Here is a 19,731-nt window from a genome sequence, read left to right as displayed (position 1 = left end):
GTTAATCAAAATATCCCATTTTTACGTGAAAACAGGGCACTCAGGAAAATTGAATGTGCAAAGTGGATTATTCATATTCATATGCAGGTCTGAAAATACGTTTAAATGCTTTATAAGACATGTTTCAACAGAATGTATTTGGCAAAAATATATGTTCGTTGGGCAAATCAAATTTCATTTGCATTCAAAGTTTGTCAATTCTGTTTACCATGACGAAGCCAATAAGGTGAGTAAATTAATGTTTTTTTCCATGATTTCACTATTATTAAAGATAATTTATGTGCTAGGGTGTGAAATACACTATTACTGTTAGTTTTTTTTTTATCCCGTTTGTAGTCATTACACCGTTCTTTGGATCACGCGCTGACTCGCCAAGTCGGCACTTCTTAAAACCTTGTATACATCGTAATTTTGTCGTTTTTTAAAAAAAAAACCTCATCTATATTAAAGGCTTGAATACTTACATTAGTGCAACAATTAATTTTCAATTTCCATACTTCCAAGTCTTAATTTGAAGTCCGTTTTTCTTATCTTATAAGTCCTGGTCGACCACGTATACGTTTTAATATTTGTATGTATTTTTCCTGTTGTTTACCGAAACATTTCCACATTTTTTTAAAAGTACTATTTTAAGATTAATCATTTCTGAGTCGCTACTGATACGACATATGTGTAGTAGCTTCATATTCAACACACATAAAATGATGTCAATATCTTTTTATATTTTAAGGATAAAGTCAAATGTTCATATTTTGCCGTTGATCGTATGGTATACGTACACCGCGTAGCGTGTGCTTGTCATGGACTAGGTTAATTGTCTTGAGTATCGACAGTCTCTCTATCTCTCTCTCTCTCTCTCTCTCTCTCTCTCTCTCTCTCTCTCTCTCTCTCTCTTAGTCTATATTGAAGGTTTTAGGTTTTTTGCAGAGGGGGTGGATCTTAAACACGTTTAACAGTTAAACAGATAACAGTAAGATGAATAACTATTTATTGCTATTACTGTTAATAAAATTGTTTGAAAAACAAATGAAATTCCTGATGGTCACTCGTTACACGGATTATCCACCTGTCTCATATACATGTACCAGTGTATTCTGTGCATTCAAGCGTAGAGTGATTTCCCGTCAATGCGATGGTTTCACACCTTTGTGTTAAACAATTGGGACTAAAGTCAAGTACAATTTACATGTACTTTCACAGTAATTAAAACGTTGAAGAGTTGGAGGGGGCGGTTACGAAAAACGGTATTCGCAGCTGATACTACATGTACATTTGTGTTGTAGCTTCATATTGAACATGCCGTTGACCGTAGGTAAACGTTCTCCGTGTAGCTTGTGCCTGTCACGGACTAGATTAATTGTCTTGAGCATCGAGAGAGTGCCGTAAAACGAGCTACAAACTGATATGGATTAAAACATTTTTGTAGTCGGAAATGTTTAAAATCATTAAAAAATCGAAAAATAATATTTTATAGTTCTATCCCTCTCCGTCATGTAGATTACATTATAAAAATGATTAAATATTTTTGAAATAATAGGTATATCAACAGTTACATAAAAATTATTACGGGTGCAGATGATTCTTTAATTAAAATGTCTCTAAAATAATTGATAAGGAGTTTTGAAAACGTGCATTAAAAATACGTAATCATTTTAATATGTGAAATGAAAACAATACATCAGACATGGCCAGTATAGAATGACTCTCAGTGTTAGGTGGCCGTCTTATTGTCTAATAGCATACAGGAAAAAATCTCCGATCACCTTGTTCAACGGTAGGTCACACCGCCGCGGTTTAAACATGGCTGCAGCGAGGACCGCGATGAATTAACCGCGATGATGTAACGCGGAAAGGATTAAATAACCCCGGGGGCAGTGCGGTCAAATACGGGATCCGCGTTGACGGTACTGAAGTGGGGACCTCACAACAGATGACCATCAGGATGGGGACTGTGAGGGGACCAGCACACACCAGAGTCAGTATGAGGGTGTGACAAGTAGTGGGGACCTCACAACAGATGGCCATCAGGAGTAGGACTGTGAGGGGACCAGCACACACCAGAGTCAGTGTGAGTGTGTGACCAGTAGTGGGGACCAAACAACAGATGGCCATCAGGAGAGGGACTGTGAGGGAACCAGCACACACCAGAGTCAGTGTGAGGGTGTGACAAGTAGTGGGGACCTCACAACAGATGGCCATCAGGAAAGGGACTGTGAGGGGACCAGCACACACCAGAGTCAGTGTGAGGGTGTGACCAGTAGTGGGGACCACACAACTAGTGTGTATATATGAGTATATAAATAGAGTTGGACTGAAACTGAGGAAATCAGGTGTGGACCATATGTTGTGGTCAAACAACCACCGAGTGATCATGGATATTACAAAACATGCCGCAGACAATAGAACCTTGATTCCTTCTGACGTCATCAATATATAGAGAGAAGTCCAGTCAGCGCTTCTCAAAATGACAGTTTCCATGTGTCTGTTATTACGTTCAGACAGATAACAATATATTATTATACATGGTTTATGTAGTAAGGTAAGCGTGTTTTAATTAAGGAACACAGTTAGTTGAGCATTTCAATTTCCAGATTTGGTTTCGATTTTTTTCACATCTGCCTCCTCATTGGTAGACAAGATGATGGAACACCATAGGAACACCATACTAAATGGATAAGTGTGTCATGTTGTAAATTTTGAATTTACCGGGTGGCAGTAAATTATGGTGTTCCGATGGGGCCACTTCGACCTTCGCACTTTCGCCTTTAGGTCAAGGTCAAGAGTGTGAAGTTGCGAAGATGCGACGGCGAAGGAGCAAAAAATGCGAATATGCGACGGCGAAGCGCGAAGATGAAAGTGAGAAGTTGCGAAGGCTGCGCATCTTTGCGCTTTCGCCTTTTTATAATTGTGGAGCTCTCTATCGTTTAATTAAAGACAATTTTAGCTGTATAAAAGGACATCTGAGGCTGACGATGAACTTTTTAGAATTTATTTTCAACAGCCTGCGCAGATCCATACCTTTTTCTAGGGGGGGGGGGGGGGTCGTCGATGGATAATTATATTTGTAGGGGGGGGGGGGGTGGGTTCCGAGACATATTTTGGAGATTTTATTATATATGATATAATATCCAGACTCTCTCTCCCCTTTACTGCATGTGTGAAGTTATTAATATTGAATTTTTCGGGGGGGGGGGGGGGGGTGGTGGAGTGTCGCATAATGAGATTAGAATATGACTGTGTTTGATCCACGGTAAACAGACAGCTTGTAAGTGACAGGAGTCTGGAAGTGCATATGTATACATAATGGCGGACATTACATTTTAAGTGGAGTATATAATGATTAGGCATAGCCAGCACTGGTAAACATATACGACACATATACACAAAACATTCATAGTAAGCACAATGGCCTAGCGCATGCGTACCAATAATACCATGGATTAATCGGAAAACCTTGGCGAGTACCACAGGGGCCAAGCCCGTTTTAACATTAATTTTAATGTAACCATGGTTACATTGAAATGAATGTTAAAAAGGTATTGACCACTGTGGCGAATACGGTGCGTGCATCAACTTCTACTTAATCGACCGAGACTTGCTGAATGCTATCAAAAAAGGCGAAGGTGCAAAGGCGAGAGTGCGAAGTTGCGAAGGCGAAGGAGTGATAGTTGTATCGCTCCTTCGCATGTTCGCCATCGCATATTGCACTCTTGCTCCTTCGCCGTCGCACTCTCGCACTTTCGCCTTCGCACTCTCGCAACTTTAACCTAAAGACGAAAGTGCGAAGGTCGAAGTGGCCCCCATCGGAACACCACATGATTGTGATGTTGTAAATTCGCAGCATTGTAAAGGCGTCCCGATGCTAAAATACGGCTGGAAAACGATATTATTTGAATCATGGCAAAAATAATTTTACCGGGAGTATTTCTTTAAATCTATGTTACATTTATTGACATCAATGTTAAACATTATATTTGATGCATTTTTGTGACGTCATATGTACTTCGTCATCCTAATATTGCAAATGATCTAGTTAAAACGCATCGGCGCAGGTGATTAATGACATTAAATCATGCATATTTTTAAAAAAATCCTTTGTTAAGTCATAAACTTTGAAGTTCTTGCTTGGGAAAGAAATAGATATTTCGTTTATAGAAGATATTTTTGAAACATTCCACAAAATCATCAAAATAATGCACATTTTTACTAATCAAAAGCGATTTACAAAAACTTGGGGTAAATCCGTAGGTTTCCGCAGCACGATTATCATTGGTACTTATATTCTCTACCAATTTTACGTAAAATATTCTAAAATTGTGTTGATCTTTCACCTGCGCCAAGCTGGTTTTACATGCATTACAATTTCTTCATTCAGTTGTTTACACGTAGCAGGGAGAGTCTCCAAACCACTAGTTTATAAATAGTCTTTTACTTAAAACGAAGCTTTAAAACTGCCGATTATTTGATACTGGTTTTTAATATGAATGAATTCTGTACGTCTAGAATTAACTGCAGCATCTATATAAAGGAAACATGCGGTATTATACTGGTTTGATATATTCACTCTTAACGTTCAGATACTTTCCCTGAGAACTATCGACAGGAATGCAGATCGTGACGTCAAAGTTAATTATGACGTCATATCGTATGAAGTACAGACAAGTGACTTTCTACATATCGCATCGGGAAGCCTTAACATGCCCGCGTTTTGTATTTACTGCCACCCGATAAATTCAAAATTTACAACATGACAAGTGCTTCCATTAATAAAAAGCTTAAAGAATATGACAGTAATATCAAAATCTCTAGTAAAAGTCTCACAGAAATTTTAAAAACAAAGTCCGTATGAATGTATTACCAAGAAAATGTCGAATAACATGTATTATTATACTGTCATGTTAAATACTGAAATCTGATTGGTTTAGACGCAGTTGACAATCCGTTCTATTACCCTCAGCGTTAGCAACACACTTGGTAACGGGTAACACAACGAATTGTTACATGCGCGTAAATTTGGTAGGGTAACTGTTGAAATTGACATCCCTCGAAAACCATTGTCAACCTCCGCTTCGCGTCGTATTTTCTTAAAGGGTTTGATCTGAGAACCGAGTGTTGGGGATGTTAAAATGTTTGTATTGTTGATAACTTCTACCATAAATGAGCGTTTTAAAATAAAATTCTACCTCAACGTGATGAAAAAAATCCTAATTTCAAGAACTGTTTAATAAAACGCTTTCTTTTCAGGAAATCTGTATTACGTCCTAGAACGATGAACGGAGGCACGACAAAGCAGAAGGGTGTTCTTGTAGAAACCAGGCGGGTGTAGCGGGCACCTGGGCCCCCACCCAGAGCAGCTGTGACACATCCGTAAAGGGCCGTGGTGGACCAAAGTATGACGATATTGAGAATCCCCGTCAGACCATTCCCTTTTTAAAGCAAAACTCTTCTAGGTCTTAAACCGCTAAATGGAATTCCACAAAACTTTGTAGGTGTTAAGGAAACACTGTGAAGATGTTCATATAACCACAAACATTTATAATTGATATAGTACATAATGAACAGTTTGTAAGCGCAACTTCTCGCAAACCGCTGCACAGAATTACGTAAAGCCTTGTAGGTTTTTAGAACATAATCTGTAAATGTGCATAATACCAGTTATTACAAATTCCATCATTTTTTGCGTTTCTGTACATGTCAATTTATATTGTCGTTAAAAAAAGTATAGACTTGCATGAGTGCAGGAAAATTTGATATGATATATTTTTGAGGAGTTATGCCTCTTTTAAAATCAAATCATTTTGTTTATAAAATACAGATCCTGCTTTTTATACCTGATAAACCATCATACTGAGGTATACTAACAATACTTAGATGATTATTTTGGTCTATTATTGTCTCCTTGTTCTTTTGTAAACTGCACAGAGTCTGACTAATAAAAAGATATAACTATATGGATAGTTAAATGTATTTTATTCACTTTCATATACATCAAATGTGAATCATCAATGATATTACTTGGGAAACAACATAACATGAACCGCAAAATGCAGTATCTGTGCACACAAAAAACTGCACCAATGAAAAAGTAGCTAATTTGTTTTTCAGTTCAGAGATGACGTTAAAATCAATATTAACATTGAATTGTATTCTCATATCAAGACATGTCATGAATAAACTCTTGTTGTACAGGGGTGGGTGGGTATAGAAACATTTTGTACTTGAGTTCAAACAACATTAAATTTACTTAATATTTCAATTTTTAATATTTAGGATAAATTCAAACTAATTAAACAAGCTTTGCCCAAGATGGATTAGATTTTAGCAATGTGCCATTTAACTGACTAAATTAAGGTGGAATTCTGTAGATATGTACACCTATAAAAGCTAGTCATCCCTATATTTCATGTTAACTCAGTTCAATGATCAATATCATTTCCATCAGCTATAATTATTAATTCTATTAAAACACTAATCAAACGTTTATAATATGCATGTACAATGGTTGTATGTATTTGAACTTCTCAAAAAATATTTTCAAATATTTCAAGTTGACAGACATAAAGATATTGGAAAAAAAATGGCCTGGGACGATTCTGTACTGAGCCGATTCGGTATATATCGCGTTACATGAGATGTGATACGATACATATCACGATACATTGCAACTAAATGAAAACATGAATAAGGTTTAAAATTAATTCAATTTGTCGATGTTTTAACGCATGTCCAAAGTTATTTTGATATATATTCAAAATGAGTGTTGCATAATTTACAAATTACTTTAGTCTCATATACACTACTTTTTCATAAACAAGTAATCCAAAAGTTGTCCACACTCCAGATTTAGCTTCCAAACAGTTTTGACAACTTTACGAGGTTTTCCGCCATCTTTGTACTTTCATATTAGGCGCACAGACTAAAAATAGCCGATATATGAAGTTCGGATATTTTTGGAAAATAAAAAAAAAAGTTTGCTTAGGTATCGTTGTATTAATGGTAAATGTATCGATCCAAATATCGTCAAAATAAATACCGTGATGCACCGGTGCATCGGTGGATCGTCCCATCCCTAAAAATGGGTGTACAATATTGAATAATTGTATTAAGAAAACATAAAAGTTTGGAATCAACATGTAAGTAAAACCAAGATACATGTATAATTGATGAGAAATTTCATTTTTAAAACCAGTTCTCTGAGAAATCATTTACCCAAAACAACAGTTCATGTAAAAAAAAACCTGCTGTTACATCACTGAATAAGTACGTGTACAGTTATATACACACGGTCCGTTACATCGCTGAATAAGTTTGTGTAGAGGTATAAACTCACGGTCCGTTACATCACCGAATAAGTTTGTGTGGAGCTATAAACACACGGTCCGTTACATCACTGAATAAGTACGTGTAGAGCTATAAACACACGGTCCGTTACATCACTGAACACGTTTGCGTAGAGCTATAAACACACGGTCCGTTACATCACTGAATACGTTTGTGTAGAGCTATAAACACACGGGCCGTTACATCACTGAATAAGATGCTGGTATCCATCCCTTTAGGAAATATTTTGTCCGATTACATCAATTACTGTGTTGGATATTTTGAATGGAAAATCGTGGTTAGGAATCCATAATGTTAGTATGAATTCCATAACATTCTTTATATCTAATGGTGAAAAAAAACACAAGTATAAATTTAAACACTAAGTATTATTAATTATTATTTAATTTATCTCTGCAATCCAATTTCATTACATTCAATTTCATATTAAGCAACAGACAGCCATGCTTGGATGATCACAAAGTGTGAAATAAACAGGAGTCAGTATTATAGTCCATGTGAATTATACACAGGTCAATTTCAGCTGCAGATGTTGAACAAAGGGACAAATAACATGTGTGGTTTTGAGAGCAGACTAGATTTGTACAGAAACATTTACAACCTGTCAATATCCAGGTTATCTCCATTCTACGGCTGGTGTTGAGCTGGACATGTCATCTCCATCAGGACGGGGTCTGTTCTCATCTACAACAAGAGATTAATTAGCTGTTAATTGATAATCAACTTCATACAGTATATATAAGACAGACCTACATCTATAAATAAGTTTAACCTAATTACATTGACACATGCTTTTATAGTTATGTAATTAATAAAATCATTTCAATCGACTTGTAACAAAACAAATTACAAATACATGTGTCACTATATTAACATCTGGTTTATTAATTAAAGTGATATGTTACAAACATTAATTAACTAATTAGAATGACATGTGACTGCACATCTTATTATAAAAACATTCAATTTCTATTTACGGTATTTTAGACAAACAAACAATGAATCCCAATGACTGGTAGATACAGCTAACCCTGTAACAAAAAGCTGTTTATATTGACAAACTATCACACAGATAAACATGTCTTACATGTATCTTATTGACTGATAATTAACACGGGTTGTGTGTCTTAGTTATCTATATCTAATTAATGTGAATGATAATGACTCAGACTTACCTGTCAGAGCGTCCTGTCCGGTGATATACCTGTAGACACACACCTTTTTGTTGTTCTCCCCTGATCTGACCCAGAGACGGTGAGTGTTGACATCATAACTCAGGCTCCATGGTTCACACATCTCTTGTGATTTTCTCAGTAGATGTGACAGAAACTGACCGTCCTTGTCCAACATCTGTACTGTTTTGGTTCTAACATCACACACCAGGATGTGTGACAGCGCGTCAGTACAGACTCCACGTGACCATAATCGTGATCCTGATGGATGTCCTGTGTAGGAGAAACGATGTCTTCCTCGACGCTCTGTCACCACTACAGCATGACGTGTACAGTCAGACACCACGACATCCCCATTGTTGTTGTCTGTTATATAGTTAGGTATTCTATACAGTCCCCGTCCTGTGATGTCATGTTGTATGGTTTGTGTCAGTTGTCCACTCTGGTTGTACCGGGTTACCTTGCCTGTCTCTGTATGTATATAACGCATCCCGACCAGTAGATCCCCAGTGGACGGGGACCAGTACACACACGATGGTCTCCATGTAGAGTCTGTTCTCTCTATAAATGTGGTGGTTGTTTTCATATCCTTTGACAGTTTGTTGATGTTATTATTCCTATCTATATAAATCAGTTCACTCTCACTGTTCACTGTGTGTAATCCTCCATATATATCACTATATGAATCCTCCACACGATGTAGAGGGACACCTGTTGTGTCTGCCAAGATGAGATTGTTTCTATCATCACTGACCCAGACCCGGTCTGATGTCACACAGGAAATGTGATAACAACGATCAACACCTGTCACTGTGAGAGAGTGAAGTAACTCGGGGGGAGACATCAGTTTCAGCAGACACTGGTTTCCTTGCTGTGGTTTTTCTGTCCCTGGGGTTGGGATTCCACTCAGTGACTCCATCACACGACTATGATCTACAAACATCAAACATAGAGTTTTAATTCTGTATTGTTACATGAAGTAGGTTAAGTTAATTAAATACTCTGATTACAGTTATTATCAAACTCATTTATGTACTTTAAATGAATTTCTCTTGTATATCTTAATTTCATAACCATGAAAATGTTCGCATTTTCTTATTAGTCCCCTACCGGTTTTCAAAGGAGGGGACTATAGCTTTCCTCTGCGTCCGTCAGTCCGTCTGTCCGTCTGTGCGTCTGTCTGTCCGTCCGTTTGTCTGTCCCACTTCAGTTTTCCACACATTTTTTTCTTTATGCGTTTGTGTAATAATATGAAATTTGCTGAACAGCTACAAAATGTCAAACTACTGACCAAGTTTACACTTATGTAGCGTCTGTTTGACATATTTTCGAGAAAATTAATTTCTTATCTTCGAATATTTTAATGTTCGGGTTCGATATTCTGCATAAAAGTGCATTGTTTTCACGATTTCCACAAACCGGTAGGGGACGTGTATTGCTTATGCAATACTCTCAGAATGCTTGTTTAAATAAGTTTGAGGAAAAATATGGTAATATGTACATATATGTAATAATGAATAACAATTACATGGATATATAACTAATTTATGAATTACAACCACAATGAAATAGATATAAACTGAATTAACAATTTAATATGACTTGTGTGATATAACAAAATTAACTAATGTATACTTAGATCTCATTGAAACCTGTATGATACCTAACACATATATACTACATCAATGATGATGACTCAGACTTACCTGTCAGAGCGTCCTGTCTGGTGATATACCTGTAGACACACACCTTGTTGTCCCATGATCCAACCCAGAGACGGTGAGTGTTGACATCATAACTCAGGCTCCATGGTTCACCCATCTCTTGTGATTCTGTCAGTAGATGTGACAGGAACTGACCGTCCTTGTCCAACATCTGTACTGTTTTGGTTATACAATCACACACCAGGATGTGTGACAGCGCGTCAGTACAGATTCCACGTGGCCGTAGTCGTGATCCTAATGGATGTCCTGTGTAGAAAAAACGATGTCTTCCTCCACGTTCTGTCACCACTACAGCGCCAGACACATAGTCATAATCATAGTCAGACACCACGACATCCCCATTGTTGTTCTCTGTTATATAGATAGGTTCACTATAGTCCACATCCTTTGTCATGCTGTATGGTTTGTGTGAGTTGTCCACTCTGGTTGTACCGGGTTACCTTGCCTGCAACCTTGCCTGTGGCTTTATGTATATACCACATCCCGACCAGTAGATCCCCAGTGGACGGGGGCCAGTACACACACCGTGGTCTCCATGTAGGGTCTGTTCTCTCTATAAATGTGGTGGTTGTTTTCATATCCTTTGACATTTTGTTGATGTTATAATACCTATCTATATAAATCAGTTCACTCTCACTGTTCACTGTGTGTAATCCTCTATCATAACCACTACATGAATCCTCCACACGATGTAGAGGGACACCTGTTGTGTCTGTCAAGATGAGATTGTTTTCTATATCACTGACCCAGACCCGGTCTGATGTCACACAGGAAATGTGATAACAACGATCAACACCTGTCAGTGTGATAGATTGATGGAGCTCAGGAACAGACGTCAGTTTCAGCAGACACTGGTTTCCTACGCGTCGGTTTCCTCTCTCTGTGATTTGGATTGCACTCAGTGACTCCATCACATCTTCCTTGTTGAGTGACTCAGTCATGGAGAGCTGGCTGGTGTGGAGTGTAGGATGTATCTGGGGGAGGGCTGTCTTTATGGAGGAGAGGAATTGTATCGGTCTGATTATTCTCCTCTGTTCATATATGTGCACATATCTCTGTAGGCTGACAATATGTATGATCATTTCTTTTTTCTGTTTTAAACATCTGTGTTTGAAATCAAAGTCACAGAACACATTACACATGAAATCGTTTTGTATATAGTCAATGAGATGCTTCAGTGTCCTGGCCTTTGTTAACATCTCTGATTGATAGAGGGAGAATTTTGTGCGACAGGTTTTGAAATCAGTTTTGATTCGTGGCAGGAGAACAGGTCTGTAAAAGAGAGCTTCACTTCTGATGGTGTGAATGGTTCCTCTGTGTTGTTGTCGCTTTGTGTCATAGGATGTTGTAATATCTAATTGTCGGTTATTTCTATGCTGTGTGCAATAGAAACAGACAGGAACTTGACAAGATTCACAGTACTTTCTATAAACATGGCTAGGACGTCTCACACAGATCTCTTGTGTTGGGATGTTGTTGATTTTATCACGATGTGACACAACATCATGGTCAATTGTTTGGAGATCTTTTACATGGTTCTCTTTACACTGGGGACACAGATCACATGGACACGATACACAATAGTACTCTGTGTCCCCTGGACACTTAGAACACTGATGTACTTTACATGGAGTGCTTGCTGTTTCCATTGTGTGGAGGGACTAGGTCTCAAAATCACAACCTGTTCAATAAAAAAAATAAAGTGTTTTAAATGAAGTCAACCACATATCAATATCACATTTTTTATAAAATGTTTTCTTTTAAAAACATGTTTCTTTAATGTAATAATGTATCATTCCTACACAGATAATAGTGATTCATATAAATAATGATTCATAAATATGGCTCTGGTTACAGAAACACTCAACTTGTTAAATAAATGGCCCAAAATATGATTGACATTAGAGAGAGGGAGAACGAGAGAGAGAGAGAGAGAGAGAGAGAGAGAGAGAGGAGAGAGAGAATTCTCTCTCCGACCTTCTCTGTAAAACATGTTATCTTGTTTTCTCTTTCTATATCTCAATCCTTTTCTCACTCTCTAGAACATTTTCCAGACAAGAATTCTTTCTCTCTCAGGCTTAACATGTAACCTGGATTCTTTTCTTTCAATCTCTCTCTTTCTCTCTCTTTCTTTATTTCTCTCTCTCTCTCTGTATGTCCCTCAGAATTGTCTTGCTTAGCTTGATCTCATGTTTCTCATTCCTTCTTTCATTCTCTATCCCTCTTTCTCAAAGTTTCTCTGCTTTTTACATGGTTGCTTTCTCTGAGAGAGAAAGAGAGTTTCATAGCTTTACTTTATATCTCTCTCTCTCACTCTCTCTCTCTCTCTCTCTCTCTCTCTCTCTCTCTCTCTCTCTCTCTCTCTCTCTCTCTCTCTGACTTTACTTATATACTTGTCTCCTTTTACCAGTACTTTCATTTGCTTTCTCTCTTTTTCTCTGTATACATCTCAGAATGTTCTTGCTTAGCTCATTTATCATTCCTTCTTTCATTCTATATCATTTTCTCAATATTTCTTTGCTTTCACACATGCTTGCTTTCTATGAGAGAGAATAATCCTTTTTTTTTCTTTCTCTCTCTCTCTCTCTCTCTCTCTCTCTCTCTCTCTCTCTCTCTGTGTATATCCCTTAGAATGTTCTTATTTAGCTAGAACTCATGTTTTTTTTATTTCTTCTTTCATTCTTTATCCCTATATCTCAAAATTTATTTTCTTTAACACAGTTGCTTTTTCTGAGAGAGAAAGAGAGTTGCATTGCTTCTGACTTAACAGAGATCCTTGTCTCCTTTCTTTCATTCTCTCTCTTTCTCTCTGTATATATCTCAGACTTTTCTTGCTAAGCCTATTGCCCATTCCTTAATTCATTCTATATCCTTTTCTCTGCTTTCATACATGATTGCTTTCTCTGAAGAGAGAGAGAGAGAGAGAGAGAGAGAGAGAGAAAGAGAGAGAGAGAGCAAATGGGAAAAATGATTGAGAGATTGCTAAACATGTACCCACTTTCTATGACACCGGTCTCTCTCTCTCTCTCTCTCTCTCTCTCTCTCTCTATCTCTCTTTTAGACGGGGTCACATGACCCCGTCTTTTAGTTTACTGTCAGCCAAGTATCAAACCGGAAGGCACGGGCACGCGTAGAACACATGAATTAAGTCTCGGCATAAGAAAATAGTGCAGAACCTTTTCATGCATTTCAGTGAATATCTCCTATCGGTAAATATCCCGCACCAATATTAGACCTATGAATTCAGAGATAATGCATGGTTGTTATGTTTTAAATTTTTCATTTACCGTGTGGTAGTACATGTAAATAAATACATGTAGTACTTATCACAATTTTAAGAAGATAAAAAGAACAAGTTTTTATTGTCGTTTTAAAATCTATTTTACAACTCCTTTATTGTAGCTCTTCAAAAAAATGAAATTAAATCGCTTTCGAAATCAAGTTCATTTTTTTCCACGACACGAATGAAAACGTGTGCTTAATAGAGGAGAGTGTATTGAAAGGAAACAGATGACAATGTCCTGCGACATTTGTTATTTTTACTTTTGAAAGCGTTAACTTTGCATATATTAGAAATTTTAAAATCAAAAAATGCTGAATTAATAGCTAAAATCAACAATTTACAACTATATATCATACAATAATTTTTGCTTTATCAATTGTCAGTAAAACATATTACCGCCATGTGAATATTTTTCCTAAAGATGAAACCAGCTCTCCTTCATTAGCACTAACATGACATGTTCCTTATTTTTTTTCTAACCAGTCCTTAACTGACTTATCTCTGTACATTTATCAATAAATGTCTTTATCATTCTGTTGCTTTATTTAACGACATATATAACAGCCAATCAGGAAAGATCTACCTCAAAATATGACGTGATTCATTCACTTTTGGACTCTATTTTCTAGTTTTGTCGATTTAAAAAGCAGTTCACTGAATTCGGAGTATGATTTTTCATGAAAGTAATAGTTGAATCTTAATTCGTGTATATGATTCACGAGTTTACAGAAAAAGTAGTAAGTAGCAAACGAATTTATTTTTACCAATTATTTTTATATGAATCGTGACAGATAATTCGGTCTAAAAAAGTCAAAATGGTTACCGTGACGAACTTTTTTTTATTGTTTTAGTACTTGGAATAATCTGATTGTAAAAAAGAAATATTTCTTACGTCAGGTGCCTGTGTTTGTTATCGGTATACAAATGTTAACTTTGTTCGGTAATTCAGCAGTTTGAGAGATTTCGGGTTTATTCATAAACCTTGTATAACAAATTCGTCCGACGTGTGGATTTTCCCTGGGATCAAACATTTTAAAAAAGCTCATGATTTAAATTATCTACCTAAATATACGGTAGTTGTTTTGATTTTCCCGGTTAGTTGTAGTTTTTAGAATTTTTCCTTTGGGTCTTATTTTACATAAAATACCGTTGTGTCAATTTTCTACAATTATGAAGAACAGTCCCGGTCGGGATTAAGTCAAATTTAGACAAAGTATCAGGCAATTGCAAAAAGCCGAACTTTAACATACTAGATTGAAACAACTAATTCAAACTCATAATGTTTGGAACATATATCGAGGAAAACGTGGACAACTATCAATTCAAACTTTTAAGACTCCGTCTTTCAGTACTCTCAGTACCTTGATTTTTTCTCTGCTTAACATCTGCCCTTGTCTCTCTTTTCTTTTAATCTCTCTTTCTCTCTCTGTATATCTCTCAGACTTTTCCTGCTTAGCCTGAACTCATGCATTCCTCCTTTCCTTCTTTATCCAGCAGGGTTGTCTCTAAGACCTGGGGGAGGACCTAAAATAATTACCTTGCTATTATTGTATTTCAAACACAATCTAGCTATAAACTAGACCCCCAGACCCCTTTTATTAATTTATTTTTACTTCTACTTCAATTATTATAGACAAGCTTGTAATCCCTCTTTCTCAAAATTTCTCTGCTTTCTCTAAGAGAGAGAGAGAGAGAGAGAGAGAGAGAGAGAGAGAGAGAGAGAGAGAGAGAGAGCGAGAGTGAGACGGACACACACACACATATAGGGAAGCAAAAGGAGAGAAAGAGAGAGAACAAGCATACATGTTAAACTGAAAAATTATAGAAGAGGGAATAAGATATATTAATCTCTGCTAAACATGTAACCGGTCTCTCTCTCTCTCTCTCTCTCTCTCTCTCTCTCTCTCTCTCTCTCTCACTATATCTACTAACATTTGCTCTCTTTTTCTGACTGTCACATTAAAATTCATCATTGTTTATATTTAGTTTCGTATTTTAATTTAACCACATATCCTGTGGTGAGCCCCTTAGTGTTTTAGTCTTACGTATTTGTAAATACCCATATTGAACCTCAGTTCACTGGGCCTTAAACCCGCCAGTCCGTGCAGTATCAGTTTGGACGCGGCAGTCCAGAGGGAAGGGCGCACTTATACTTCTCTCGTGCATACCATCCAGTCACTATGCATTTTGTTAATATAAATAGCTGTGTGCTTACTCTGGGGTGAACCTGGTACTGGCTTTTTCTGAGGTGAGGTTTATTAATTCAATTTTATCGTCATTTCGTTCATTACTGTTCTAAAACACCCAGTCATGGTATTCCAATCGTTTTTATGCTTATTTGTTACGTATGAATTTAAATGTCTATGTTTAGATACACGTGTGTGAATCTATTATAAGTATGGCGGACTATTATGGTCATATTCTTTTTGTAGTAATGAGTAGTATTATGCAACACTGCATTTAAGTAACTGAGTTAGTATTTTGTGAGTGTAAAAGCTAATATGCTTTATAGTAAGTCTACTTTAAGACTGTATATCAGTATTTTGTGTGTAATAAGCGTCTATGCTAAGTGTGTCATTCATGACCGTATAGCCTGTAAGTAAAGTATGGTGCGTATTGTTGTAAAAGCCACAGTTGCTTTTGTCATGTACTTAATGTGTTTGTGTACTATGTTGTCGCAGGTTCCCTTTTCCTGCCATTGTGTAAACCACTTTCATCGATGGTGGCCGAATATTGGTGACGTCTTGTGTAGACTAAGTGGCCAGTAGAGAACATTGTCCAGTGGAGGACCCTACCAGTCCATTCTTGTTAAGACCAAGTGGCAATAGACTACAGTGAAGGACCTTACCAGGTTCCATACTAGGACAATTACTTTCAATATGCATCGATTCAAACTATATTAAATATGTAAAAACAATGTAAAAATATTGTTTTACTCTTTGTCTTACAGTAAATATAAATTTTAATTGATTCCGCTCGAAAATCTGTGACACTGACATTGCTCTCTCTCTCTCTCTCTCTCTCTCTCTCTCTCTCTCTCTCTCTCTATCTCTCTCTCTCTCTTAATTTATTTCACTTTATAATACTTTTCTCTGCTATAATCTACTTTTGGTCACTCTCTCCCTCTCTTTGACTTTCTTTGTTACACATGTCCCCTTGCTCTCTCATTCTTTCTCTTCCTCTATTTATCTTTCCCATTTCCCCCTGCTTAACAGAAACTGGCTGAGTAATGAATTGTGGCTTCTGACTGGCTTTCCCCCATACACTAGCTGAGTATTTGACTGTGGCCTATGACTGACTTCCCCCCTTACCCTGGCTAAGTATTTGACTGTGGCCTATGACTGGCTTTCCCCCTTACCCTAGCTAAGTTTTTGACTGTGGCCTATGACTGGCTTTCCCCCTTAACCTGGCTGAGTATATGACTGTGGTCTATGACTGGCTCTCCCCCTTACCATGGTTGATTATTTGACTGTGGCCTATGTCTGGCTTTCCCCCTTACCCTGGCTGAGTATGTGACTGTGGCCTAGGACTGACTTTCCCCCATGCCCTGGCTGAGTATTTGACTGTTGCCTAAGTCTGGCTTCCACCTTACCCTGGCTGAGTATTTGACTGTGGTCTATGTCTGGCTTTACCCCTTACCCTGGCTGAGTATTTGACTGTGGCCTAGGACTGACTTTCCCCCCTGACCCTGGCTGAGTATTTGACTGTGGCCCATGACTGGCTTTCCCCCTTACCCTGGCTGAGTATTTGACTTTGGCCTATGACTGGCTTTCCCCCTTACCCTGGCTGAGTAGTTGACTGTGGCCTATGACTGGCTTTCCCCCTTACCCTGGCTGAGTATTTGACTGTGGCCTATGACCGGCTTTCCCCCTTACCCTTGCTGAGTATTTGACTGTGGCCTAGGACTGACTTTCCCCCATACCCTGCCTGAGTATTTGACTGTGGCCTATGTCTGGCTTTTCCCCTTACCCTGGCTGATTATTTGACTGTGGTCTATGTATAGCCCCCCCCCCCCCCTTACCCTGGCTGAGTATTTGACTGTTGTCTATGTCTGGCTTTCCCCCTTACCCTGGCTGAGTATTTGACTGTTGCCTATGCCTGACTTTCCCCCTTACCCTGGCTGAGTATTTGACTGTGGCCTATGTCTGGCTTTCCCCCTTACCCTGGCTGAGTATTTGACTGGGGTCTATGATTGAATCCCCACCATACCCTGGCTGAGAATTTGACTGTGGCCTATGTCTGGCTTCCCCCTTACCCTGGCTGAGTATTTGACTGTGGCCTATGACTGGCTTTCTCCCTTACCCGGGCTGAGTATTTGACTGTGGCCTATGTCTGGCTTTCCCCCTTACCCTGGCTGAGTATTTGACTGTGGCCTATGTCTGGCTTTCCCCCTTACCCTGGCTGAGTATTTGACTGTGGCCTATGTCTGGCTTCCCCCTTACCCTGGCTGAGTATTTGACTGTGGCATATGACTGGCTGTCCCCCTTATCCTGGCCCTGGGGAAGATAATTTGGCAATATCTCAACCCTGACATTACTATAAAAATATACTTTTCACTTGTTTGACAAAACAAACTTTAAATAAGGATGAGGGCAATATTTGTCAATACCTTGGTAAGAAATTGATGTTGACCTTGGCCTATGGTCTCGGGCAACAGTTCTTACCTCATGGCTAACACAATGACTACTGCCCTCATACCTATTTAAGAGCTGCATACTATGATGTTTATGAATGACACACAACGACAAACGAGCGACTGCAATAGGTCTTCTGAGTGACCAAGAAACAAAAAGATTAGCTACCTAATGAGAAATTCATATATTGAATACTATACCACATATGTATTTTGTTTTTCTTGACGTTATCCACTGTATATCCGTGTATCATACATTTAAAACCTATAAAGAGACCACACATTTCTACACACCAGTACATGTATAACATAAAGTAATATTATACAGAAAATTTCAATTAAAACATATAGGAAAGCAAAAGTACTGAGAGAGAGAGAGAGAGAGAGAGTATTACTAACACATTAATCTTTATCTAACTTGTGTGTTTGAAACTATTTTGTAATTATCAAGATAATTAATTACTCTGTGCATTTCCAACTTAATTAAACATGCTAAACATGAATATAATGATTTAAGAACAGATATATAAATTGCACATTTATTAAAAACTTGGCTTGTTTTCAGTATAGGTGAAAAGGGGAACAACTCCTTTCATGTTAAAATTCAGTTATTCCCCTTTTCACTTTGCTTAATCAGTGAAACTGTGTTTAATTAAAAGCAGTAGTGTCCCAGAAACTTAGGTCAATCAACCTTCAGATTTGTATTTAAACTGATAATCCATGATCAATTCATCAATTTATACTATTATTGAAAGAAAAGAGAGAGATCAACGGATTAAAAAGTTAATAGAATTATACAATCGACATTATACCGCTTTTAAAGTAGTGTCAGAGAAGGTTAACTCTTATCTTTAAACATAATGTATACAAATATCAATCAATTCATCCAACTTATACTATTGTTGGGAAAAAATGTGAGATGTAATAGCTGAATAAATTACTGTTGAATCATAATTGGAAATAAATGTTTATACTATACCACAGTTATAATAAATGTTTTTCCAAAACTGGATCAGTTATTTCTACCATGAATGAGGATAAAACACCTGATAAGTAAAGAAAATATCATAATATATATGTCACAAACCTTAATGCATTGTTTGCTTTATACATGTTATAAATTCAAATTAGTGTTAACTATATGTAACCTTTCGAAAGCACATCAGCCTAACAATGAAAATCCTATCATTTTTTATTAATTGAAAACTTTAACTAACAAATTATTTTCTCAACTCCTACATTCTCGGTTTTGAAGTTCTTGTATCACATTGTTTATCTAGGTCAGCGCAGATTAAATGTTTCTGATAAAATTGGAAACTTATTTAAAACAATACATGCAATAATTTTGAAAATCAACTATACTAAATCAATCATACTAAATCAACTTAATCTTACAATGTGCAAACAAATAGTGAGTCACATTACTACAAAGTGGTATTTCTTTCCCTTTAATCCATCTCTTTAGGCGACAAATTATGCTATACATCTGTATTTCAACATTAAACATACATTGATTAATAAAGCATGCTTGAAAAATTAAAATGATTTTTTATATGATACAATTACTTATTCAATCGT

The 19,731-nt window shown here is 37.2% G+C and overlaps 1 pseudogene; it reads right to left on the bottom strand.

Moving 5' to 3' along the window:
• Positions 1-7,737: 7,737 nt before the first annotated feature.
• Positions 7,738-19,201, bottom strand: LOC128163003 (uncharacterized; annotated as a pseudogene).
• Between the last annotated feature and the right edge of the window lie 530 nt (positions 19,202-19,731).

The sequence above is a fragment of the Crassostrea angulata genome, chromosome 9, assembly GCF_025612915.1.
Source record: "Crassostrea angulata isolate pt1a10 chromosome 9, ASM2561291v2, whole genome shotgun sequence".
Classification (NCBI taxonomy): Eukaryota; Metazoa; Mollusca; class Bivalvia; order Ostreida; family Ostreidae; genus Magallana; species Magallana angulata.
The sequence above is the reverse complement of the archived record's forward strand: the minus strand, read 5'-3'. Positions and strand labels throughout refer to the sequence as shown.